This window comes from Sturnus vulgaris, chromosome 1 (genome assembly GCF_052056855.1).
Source record: "Sturnus vulgaris isolate bStuVul1 chromosome 1, bStuVul1.hap1, whole genome shotgun sequence".
Taxonomy (NCBI): Eukaryota; Metazoa; Chordata; class Aves; order Passeriformes; family Sturnidae; genus Sturnus; species Sturnus vulgaris.
In genome coordinates this window covers 28,556,601-28,568,004 of record NC_142243.1, presented here as the reverse complement: position 1 = coordinate 28,568,004, position 11,404 = coordinate 28,556,601, and the positions used below count along the sequence as shown (strand labels likewise).

General features: G+C 36.3%; 1 long non-coding RNA gene across 1 annotated transcript in view; it reads left to right on the top strand.

The window, feature by feature from the left end:
* Nucleotides 1-3,897: 3,897 nt before the first annotated feature.
* Nucleotides 3,898-11,404, top strand: part of LOC106864758 (uncharacterized) — a 50,743-nt gene continuing 43,236 nt past the window's right edge. The window contains exon 1 of the long non-coding RNA XR_015802741.1: nucleotides 3,898-4,707. This is a non-coding gene — a long non-coding RNA (uncharacterized LOC106864758). The remainder of the gene's footprint in view (nucleotides 4,708-11,404) is intronic.

Genomic DNA, 11,404 nt, shown 5'->3' with positions numbered 1-11,404 from the left:
TGTGCCCTGGTGCCTTCCTGCCCCAGCAGATAGGGCAAAGCAAACAAGAGATGTACTGTGGACTTCAGGATTTTCTCTTTCTATAGAGAAAACAAGTATTAAAATGCCACATTTGAAACTCAGGTACAAACCACAACATAAAGCAAAAATAAGATGTCTCTCATGTTAGAGAAGCACTTCCATTTTAATATCAAGGCCAATGGAAAGCTTGGCTCCATTCTTTGTCTTTTTTGCCCCACCTATGGAAAACAGCAGAAAAATGTGGAAACATTGAGTAAGAATGAACTGCTGAGTGTCCTTGTGTTTATGGTTTGGCACAGAAAACCGATACAAAATGAATTCTCTCCACCCCACCCCTTGCTATATTTTTACTGCTTCTTCCTTTATTCTTTCTCCCCATTTTTCTCTTTCTCACTCTACTGTTTATTCATCTTTCTAAAATATCCTCTCCTTTCTTGAGCTTTGTTATGTGTGGAGGTACATAGCAGTATATTCCATATCCACAACATTTTACTCTATTGTTTTATTTTATTTTTATTGTACTTTATTTTAACTTTTATTTTTTATTTTTTGTTTGATGAGAGCCAATACTTACCTAAAGGTGCCTACTTTTTTTACTGTTCCTATCAGTCAACAGGCTGATATATATCTTCTAATATTCAAAAAACAAAATACACCACTCATACATTGTTACTATTTATTTCACTTGTATTTGCCTAGTTACCTCTAATGATTCATTTTCTATTTATATTCCAGTAATATGGCACTGTCCTTTTCCCAGTTTCTACTCCCTCTTCTGCTTCCTTATTATTAATTCCTTGTAGTTACTTTTTGTCCCTTCAGCACCATGCTTTAGCTGTCACTGTCTCTTTGCTCCAGGATGTACCACTGCAGTTTTTGTGGCTCATTTTCTAACCTGCTGATTTTAATATGGCAGAGACAGACAGCCCAGTAATAGCAATGTTTGATTAAAAAGAGATTAAATTAATAAAGAAAATCATGGAACATTTTAAACACGATGGAATTTGCGGTGTTTTCTGCTACTTACATTTTTTCCACAATCCTTGAATGTAAGTACTTATCAGCACATAAATTACAATTATAGATGTTTGCCAGGAAAGAAAAATACAGTAAGACAATTGAACTACAATTTTTAGATCAAAGAATAGCTTACTAACTTACTGAGTGTGATCATGTCTTTTGCTGCTGTCTGTCTGCATTGAGGTCGTGAGCCTGTTATTTGAAGATAATGGCATTACTCTTTTGCCTCACGTAGCAGCATTTGTGATCTCAGATCTAACAGGCCTTTACCTTCTCTCTGCTCATGACTCATGGCTGACTCACTACCTTTAATCATTCTGAAAGCAAAGATTTTATTTTTGCTCTTCTTTTAATCACAGTGCAAAAAAAAAATACTTTGAGGGAAGGTAGAGTGTTACATACTGCAGCATTGTAGGTATGTACCAATGTACTTATTTTTGTAAAATCTCAAGTATTTCCAGTTTTCTCTCCATCACCATAAACTAGATTTCTAGATGTCTAACAGAGGAAAGCCTCATGATCAGGGATTGGTGGAAGAAATTAAAGGCAAGTTTCTGAGATTCTGAGAACTCTATCATTGAAGGTCAGACCACCCTTAGTTTTATTTTATATATTAATTATTTTATCTGAAATACAGCTGTAAGAGAAAAGTAATGTCTTCATGACTTCATGACCAATAATAAGATATATACTTGAATATATTTTTTTCTTTTCTAACAATATTCCTATTATTCATGAGAAAATCAATGAGTATCTCATGCCTGTAGTTTATTATGGTTAATTATGCCTGATAATTGGACTCTAGTATGTGTGTAAATGACCTTATTAATGAAGAACAATTATCAAGGATTTGTGCTAGAGGAGAAGAATTACTCTTCACTATTATTTTCCCAAGGTTTTCTCCTTGCAAGAAAGTCTGGTGGTAGAGTTGGAATTTAGCTAACATAGTCTTGGGTGTTATAGGATCATGAAAACTTGCTGTATTCTACTAATGGCTTCCTCCCTGCACCTCCTTATGGAAACCTGTGGTATTTTTCCCGAGGAGTTAACCAGCTCTTAAGATGCTACATGCAAAATAATTAATCTCTGAGTATGGCTGAGAGACACCTGAGCAGAAATGGGCATTGTACAGTGTCAAGCCACCTAATCAAGGTGGGGTGACCAGTCTCCTTTCCTCAGCATTTCCAGGCAGGGAAGCTTAGATGGACTTGAGCAGCAAAACTTACAGAGCAAGAAAGGAGCCCAGGTTACAGCAGTCTCTGCTGGGGCAGCCAGGGGTGTGTGCCCTGGCACAGGGACAGCTACAAGCCTATCACAATTGCAGTAAGCCTGTCAGACACAGAAATGAACAGCTCAAAGTCACTGTCATTGAAAACAGGAATTTAATAAGAACATATATGACAGAGGAGATGGTCCACAAAGACTTCCTGTGGCCTGTTTGTGGTGATGGCTGTTATTATATTTTCTTTGGGCTTTTCCTGTTTAGGAATTTCTCTGTTATACTGTGCTTTGGATAAGTGCAAAGCAAACGTGTCTTCTACATATCAGAGATTTTTCTAACAATATTTGAATAAAGAGGATGAAATGGTATGCTGGTGCATTTGAGGACTTGACATATAGTCACAATACAAGTATTTATGGTCCTGTCAGATTCTATTGCACTTATATGCAAGATAATGAAATTGAACAAGATAGACCACTATACTTTGGAGCTGTGATAAATACATCAACTAAAGAGGGTAATTTAGTGCATTTCCTACTGTAATTTTCTCTTCTAGCAGGCTGAATATACAGGGTTGTATACAATGATTATGAATCACCATCAGAAACCACAGTGGATGCTGAAGTCCAGTATTTAAAAAAATTTATTTCTTTTGAATTTTCAGAATGAACAAAAGTTCAGGTAGTATTGCCTCTAGACAGTCTTTTACAAACAATAAAGTTATAGGCAGTTTAACACAGAGTAGTAGCTATGAAGTTAATTTTTGTAAGTATGTTGAAGAAATTATTAGAGATGTCCTCTCATCAGATTTTAGAGGGAAACAGTAGTAAATACTGATAAGTGTTTAAAAGGCTTATAAAATATTAATCAATATACTATTAATATATGTAAAAGCAATTCAGCTTTTTAGGTTCAGTTGTACAGTCTGAGCTCAGTCAAATTTGCCAAAAATGTGCACTGGGATGTTTTTGTTTTTTCTGGAAGATTTTCTGGAACTTATGGAAAATGTAGTTATGTAGTCTAAATATACTCTGTGGAAAATATTCAACTATATGGTCCATTTTCCTGTTGAGGAGATCTCAGGGAAACAGAATTAATAGTGCCTGAGTCCTTGAGCGTGTCTGGTTAGCAGATATGCATTTGGTTTCTAAGATGTAGAGATTTATGTCTGAATTCTGACAGAATGGGATATGTAGATGAAGATTTGTGTTTTCCAGAAGGTAACTGATCTCTAGTAACTGCAGTAATTTCTGGGTACCATAACCTCCATGTTTTTACTGACTACATATTCAGCCGACAGTAAGGTTAAAAAATAATAACACTTCATGGCGTTTTTACATTTGGTTCACCTAGGAAACAGCTTCTTAGGAGAAGTGAGTTAAAATTACGTTGACAAATATTTTTGTTTCATGGGTTCTGTTGTATGGAGAAGGTATGTTAATTTTTTTATCTATGTATTAAAAGTCCTGCTAAAATTTTCAGCCTTTCATGGCTGTGATCATTGTAAAGTTGATGTTTTATTTTCTTTGTCTCTATAGCAAGTATGGAATCACAGACTCACAGAATATGCTTAATTGGAAGGGATCCACAAGGATCATCAGAGCCAGCTCCTGGCCCTGCAAAGTCACACCAGTTGCCCAAGGATATTGTCTAAATGCTTCTTGAGCTCTATCAGGCTGGTGCTGTGACCATTTCTCTGGGGAGCCTGTTCCAGTCCCCATCCACCCTCTGGGTGAAGAACTTTTTTCTTATCTTCTAACTAAACCTTCCCCGACAAAGCTTCAGGCCACTCCCTTGGGTCTTGTCACGGACACCCAGAGAAGAGATCAGTGTCTGCCCCTCCTCTTCCCCTCACAAAGAAGTTGTGACTGCAATCAGGTCTCCTCTCAGTGTCCTCCAGGCTGAACAGACCAAGTGCCCTCAGCTGCTCCTCCTACAGCTTCCCCTCAAGGCCCTTCACCATTATAGCTGGGTAAAATCCTGTACTCCAGATGTTTGAGAAAATCTGATTATTAAAATCCCGTTAATGATTTTCTGTGCTATGGCAATTGCTATTGAAGGATGCTGCTTTTGGCTTTGCTTCACCTGGATTTTTTGAAAGGTCTCACTGCTTTCTTACACCTCCTACTGGGAAGGCACACAAATGGGGAAAGGCAGCTAGGCTGAGGACCCATCTCCTATGAATGTGTCACCTATGGAAGATTGTCTTAAGAGTCAAGAGAGATGCTGCACATTTTAAGCCTGCTTTCTGTCTTCCCATTTTACAGGTAGTCACTCAAGTAAACTGCTTAGACACCATGTGTGAGTACCTGGAGTCTACTTTTCTCTAATGAGCTGAGTCTAACATGAAGAGAGTCTTGCAGATAAATTTCCTGCTGTCAGTAGCACGTCAGAGAAGATGAATAAGAGATGAAAGAATAACTCCTCCTCACAAGAAACAGCAGGTAAAAAGCAAATGGAAAAGGTACTTGCTGTGTTCCCTAAGAGCTAATTTTAGATTATATGTACTCAGGTCATGTCATTACTGGTGGGAAGAAACCTTGCAACCTGTAGTGTGTGCTTATACTTGGTGGTCTCCAGCATGCCCCAACCTTTTGGAGGTTCCCATCATCCCAGATCAAAGCTGGTCTTGGAATAAAAAAAAAAATGGAAATAGGTAGATGAGAGAGAAGCAGTAGCTTGGTCTTATTTCTACTATGTTTTGCTAAAAAGAGCCTGATCTTTGGCTGACATAAATTGGGTCGCTGTGCTGACCTTTGTGTTTGGTTGTTTTTTCTTTGGTCTCATTGAATTCCCTCACATCCTAAGCTCATTAAACTTGGTTCAGCCAAATTGTTTTAAAACATGGTCTAAAAGGTAAGTGCAGTAGCATATTGTAAATTCTGTAGCTTCAGGCATAATTTTTTTACAAAGACATTTGTATTCTAACTCAAAGATTCTCTAGACTGTAGCCACAGACTTCTCTTCAGCAGAATTTTTTAGGTGTCTGTGTCTTCAAACTAATGTGCAGGTCTGGGGATCTAGACAAAGCAAGACTTCCTACATAAGCAGTGTCTAGGCTGGACAGGTCATCCTGTTACAAATCATCCAATTCTTCTCTTTTGTCCTTCAGCTACTTGCTGGTAAATAGACTAACAACTTTTTGGGCATATTTGTTGCTCAAAATAACTTCAAACTGGAACAAAGTTCACAGGCAAATCATATGGAGCCACCAGTATGGAAATTGTTTGCACTGACATCTTGTGGTACAATTTAGTTTGGGGATGGGTCCTGATGCAAGGACAAACTTGACGAACTTGCACCAATGAAAGTACTTTACTACTTGTTCAAAATGACATTGACCAAACAAGCTTGCAGAGATTTATATAAAAAGCCACAAAGTTTTTTAAACATGGAAAGCTTCCTATTTCCAGGTGTGTCCCCAGGAAGTAGGGGCTACACATTTTTATTTATTTAAAAACAAATAAGTAATTTGTTTTAATTTTTGAAGTAGCTAGTTTTCCAAGGCAGGAGAGCTAGTAGACCCATCTCAACATCATATAGTAAAGGTATAGAGTTTACCTCCTCTTTCAAGCAGTATAAAAAAGAGATTGTTCAGAAAAGTGAAAGAGTTCCAATATTCATACGGAAAGCATATGGAAAACTTAAGGGTTAGATAAAAGAACAAAGTATCTTCTTGGTCAGTACAAAAGCTTAGATTTCTATATGGGCAAATAGCTCTGAAATCATTTTACTTATAAGCTTTACTTATCCATTTCAAGTAGTGCTGTCATGTTTTGACATGTCATTCCAAAAGTAGTAGTAAAGCTTCACAGCAGACTTACTCCAGATGTGATCCGAACCAACAGGAGAAATGAGCATTTGTAAAACACAGCACAGTAATGTGCAAAGTGGGCTAAAGAAAAGATAGGTCATTTTTTTGAAGTTGAATGGGCAGAGAGCAAAAAACCTAACAGGAAACTGCTTATTAGCCCAAACACCCAGTAGGTTCAGTGTTACTTTCATGTTCAGTGAAGCTATTAGATATTCTTGATCTAACGGTGAGGGTTTAAAGAATGAAGACATGCACTCTCTGGCTGGCAGCTGCTCACTTCGATGTCTAGCTTAATGAGTTATGCTCTCATGCTGGCATTTGAAGCAGTCCAGCAAGTGAGGCTTCCCTGCTGTTTCTCTTTGACTGCATTGCACAACCAGCTCTCTTTTATATTTTGATAGTGACATCTATTGGAGCTTTGAAGAATAATATTTGGGAAAAAAAATACAAATGTATATTAGTAAAAGCAAAATTGTTGGACAATAAAATTTTCAGTTCAAACAAAAGCAGATACATATCTGTCATCAAAACATACACAAGAATGAAAATACTGATGCAAAAAAAAGAAAAAAAAAGTAGCAGCAGTTCAAATCAGATTCAGGAAGAAAAATGTGCCTTTCTCTTTTTTGATGATAGGTGAACTTAGAAGCTTCCTCAGATGTCTGAAGTTTGTTTAGAACAAACTTATCAACTAAAGCTGTAACCTCAAAGTGAAATATATAGAATATTTGATTGAATTCTCTGTAGATACACACAAGACTTTGACAAGTATTAACAGAACCAAATCTAACAGAGTGGGTACAGTAGCAGTCAGCCAGCAGCAAAGACCTGACAGGCCTTCCTCATGAGCAATGATGTCTGATGTCTCTGCTGTCAAAGGGACACAGCCATCCAGAGTATCTGGGATGAAATTAGTTCTGCTTTGAATAAGCAAGACATCTTAATAGATTATACTGAGAATAGGGCTTGTGTCTGTTTAGAGCTTACAACAAGGGTCATAGACTTTTCCAGAAATGTAAGACTGAAAAACAATTAGTAGGTGTGGCCAGTGCATTTATGTTGCACTAAATTACCCAATGTTTTTACATTTTTTCAAATACATGTGCACTGTGAAACAGCTCTAGCAGTCAGTCCTCAGTGTCAAGAGTAAGCAGTACTGAGCTACCTCACAAAATCTCTAGGGGAAATTAGGAGATGGGAAATGTGCAAGGGAAATGTGCAAGGCAAGTCCTCAGGATTTTTTCAGGACCTTTCCTTTCTGTTTGCTCCTTATTTGCCTGAGAACTCTCAAAGTCCCTTAACGCTTACCAGAGAAATGCAAATTTTCCTCAAGCCACCTCTCTTCCTCCACATCTGGGTCATGATGAATATTTTCATATGAAAGTTTCATTTCCATTTGCTACAAGTTGTGACTTTGGGGCTTTTTCCTGGTTTCTTCTTTTCTACAAAAATATGATAAAGAATTCCCTGTAAAAGAATCAGGAGGTTTCCTCCTTGCATCAAATTATAGATTCTGCTAGGGTTTTATTTTAGTTTGGTTTTTTCCCATATGATTTGATTTCAGTTAATTCTGAAAAATTAAAATTCAAATTTCTTTTCTCAAGAAACCAAAGGTTTAAATGGGATTGCACTTCTTTATATTGTTTCACATATCTTAAAATTTGGTTTTACTTTAATTTATTGTAGTATGTCTTCCCCAGTAGTAACATGGCTATATCCTATTCACTCCATTATGATAATAAACCCACACATCAGTCAGGGAACGAGTCAGACAGGGAATTTACTATGAAGTGAAAAGGTGAAGTATGATCTTAGAATAGCAAACGTAATTGACTCAAACAATCTTAGTGCAATAGTACTTGACAAAGCCTCAAATTACTTTTCTGAACTGCTTGTTTTGCAGATTTCTATGTCTAAACCCTAGAATAAACCACATACAATAATTTATAATGCAATTATTGTTTTTGTATAAATCACATATCCATTTCTCTTGCTGCTAAGTGAGAAATGTTCAATTTTTACAGCCAGTGGTATGTTCTCCATTCTTATTCAGCCTTTACAGAGCCTGCGGGAGAAATTAAATGTTAATGATGTTGTAAAGACACTTTTTATAATGAAAATATATCCAAATTAATCACACCTTTCATTTATTCAAGAGGAATTCTATCATACTCTTTGGTAGTTTCAGATTGTCTATAAAAGAATAAAATAGGAAATAATTAAGGAGTTTAATTAGCATATTGTGACTTTTCTGTGCAAATATCGCTACATAAAAATAATCCTGGTTTGGTACTGTGTCCATTTCACTTTTATGGACAATTTTTATGGCATAGTTCAGGTGAGCAAGCACTGCAGAGTCACTTCTCTCTGCTGAACAGTGCTTTCAAGATGATTGGTTGCACAATGAATATAAGGAGTGAATACTAGAAGCATAAAGTTTCATTTTCTAAGCTTGAAAATACATGTTCAGGGAGAAATTTATTTAATTTAAATGAGTAAAACTCACTAATATCTCTGCAGGGTTCTTAGCAGATAAGATCACGAGAAACAAGGATAGAGAGATAGAGATATCACAAGGGAGTTTTATATATGTATCTGTATCTGTTTTCTGATATGGCCAGGAGATTCTAGTATACCTGACTATTCTCAACCAGATCTGAAAAGGTATTTAGACCTCTGCTCTTTTATCATGCAATTGGGTCCATTAAGCTCAGAAAGGCTCCAGCCTGATTTGCACAGTGCTGTGCTGATAAGCTCCTTGGGAACATTGTGTACTGAGAGCACAGAACAGAGACATCCTGGCTGAGACTGTCCTGTCTTATTAAAATCCACCTTCATCTCAGCTGTGACAGAGCAGAGCCACCTGGATGCCTGCTACATCACTGTCCCCTCTGCTCAGCCTATAGGGGTAGCATGCTCGTTCAGGTACATCACTAGATCCGTGGTGATACAGGCTAGTAGAAAGGCACTGCTTTGAAGAAATGATCCCTCCCAATGGCACCTAAACAGCTTGTACGAAGATAAAACAAGTTATTATTAATATAAACAGAATAAAGAACATAAATACACAGGGAATGGTCTAAACCTAACAAAATGAATAGTTGTGTTAAAAATATACTAGGAGTAAATCTGAAAGAATTGAAAAAAATAACTCATCAGCAAAGAAAACTTTACCTAGGAAGCTTTACACTAGTAAATACCTCTTCAAAACATTGAGATCAGAAGCTGTAAAAGGAATGGAAAAATAAATTTTAAAAGTATGTCTACATATCCAAATGAATGCCCTGCTTCAGTTTTAAATTAGGAGGAAGACATAGAACGTGAAAGCAAAATGAGGATGATTCATGAGTTTGAATATATAAAAAGGAAATAACTCTTGGAAACAAAACTAGGTAAGCTTAATGAGTTCAGCTTTGGGCACCCATTATTTAGTGTTCCAAAATAATGAAATAATAAGGGTGCTTTCATCCCTGGAGAACAACAGATACTGCATTTCTATTAGATAAAAAGAGAAAATAATTAAAGTAATTTGATGCTCATTAATCTGACCTTAGTAGAATTCAAAGGCGTTTAAGAAGTGAAGAAAAATTTAAAGTGCTCAGGTAAATAGGCAAAACAATAAAATGCAGCATGGTTAACAAAAGCAAGGTCATTGCATATTAAATCACTGCCACTTCTCCATGGGGTAAGTGATTTTTTTAGACAAGAACAGTATATGATATTTATCATTACTTTAACAATTATTGCAAAGTTTGAGAGAGATTGTGATAAATGCAGTAATAAGAAAGTATGTAAGGAAACAGAAAAAATGGATTACTAAATACAATAGGTCTTTTTACCCTCAGTAAAAGGAATATGTGTTTTATAAAATCAAAAGTAGAAAGGGATGCTCATCAACTTCCTTTAATATTGAAAAACTTACTGTCATCAAATGAAGTTATAGGATGTTAGGTTCAAAAGAAAATGGAGTTCACCTACTGCATAATTAAACTGTGAACTTTACAGCTGTAGAATATTACCAATGCAAAAAATGGTTATGTAGTTCAAAAATACTCGAATTTATGGAATAATTAAAAAAAAATATCTCGTGGGCTATTCAACACAAAAATCGTATACTTTCCATAAGCAATTAGGTAAAAGGGAAATTCTGATCTCATGCAGTTCACCTGTTCTAATTTTCTTGGATGAAGCTGATAAAGAACACCGTGGGAGTTAATATTAGACTCTTAGAGACTCAGTCTTGGGGTTATTATTATTATTTAACTTTTCTCTAATTACCTTGGCACAGAATGTTTGAGTGCAGAAATGAAAATTAGCTGATAAAGCTGAAAGATATCGGGACAGACAGATCTGGATATAGTATAATCTTAAATAAATAGAATAACAAGAATTTAATGAACTCTCATAATGTGAATAACGATGTCATTCACTGAAGGTTAATGACAAAAACCTGCTGCTAACTCAAAGCACAAGTGACTAAGTGTAATTGAGAAGGAATATCTGGGTTTGCTAGTCAGTTCCAGGGATCTCTAAAGGATTGAGAAAAGAGGTGGTGTGCAATGAGAAATTCCTTGTTAGAGGGAAAAGGCTTAATGGTATTCTTGCAAGATGCCAATGAGACTATATATTCCTAGAAAATTAGATTCAGTTCCAGTCACCTATGTGTAGAAGCAGGTGAAAAAGGCTATTTGAAAACTGTAAAAGGAGTCATCTTTATAAGAAATAAACCAAAATCTAAGAGTCATTAATATTGCTTTTCCTGGGCTGTCTGTGGATTGCATGGTAGCTGGAATTAACAGGGAATTGCTCTTGTTCAGAGAGGACACAATACTGCTTTCAGACTGGCATAATCACCTGTCACAGTGAGGGAAGGAGTGGAAAGTTCTTGCTGTCTGCCAGCAGGTAGTCAAAACATAACTGGGGTGCACACCAGAACCTGAGAGAATAAAAGGTCCGTTTGCATATAACTTTTGAGTCTTCAGGGATTTAACATTAAAAATCAAAGCTGGTAAACTAATTGTCAAGGAAGCCTTATGATACAGTGGGAAAAGTAATAATCAGTTAATTTAGAATAAAAATTTGGAAGTAGATGTTTTGGAATGGCTTCCTAATACTGTTGCTAGGAGTATCAGTAGTAGACTGTGGTTTCAGAGTTCCTTACCCTTCCTGTCCTAAACAGAGTAATACATGCATTCTTATGATATAAAGTGAGTGAGAGAGGGGAAGTAGACCCTTCTTTTCTTGTCATCTCTTGCAAACAGAAAAGCAGAATTATTAAACTAAGTAAAAACTCACCAAGACTGACTGTCATTAAGTGCAGACACCTT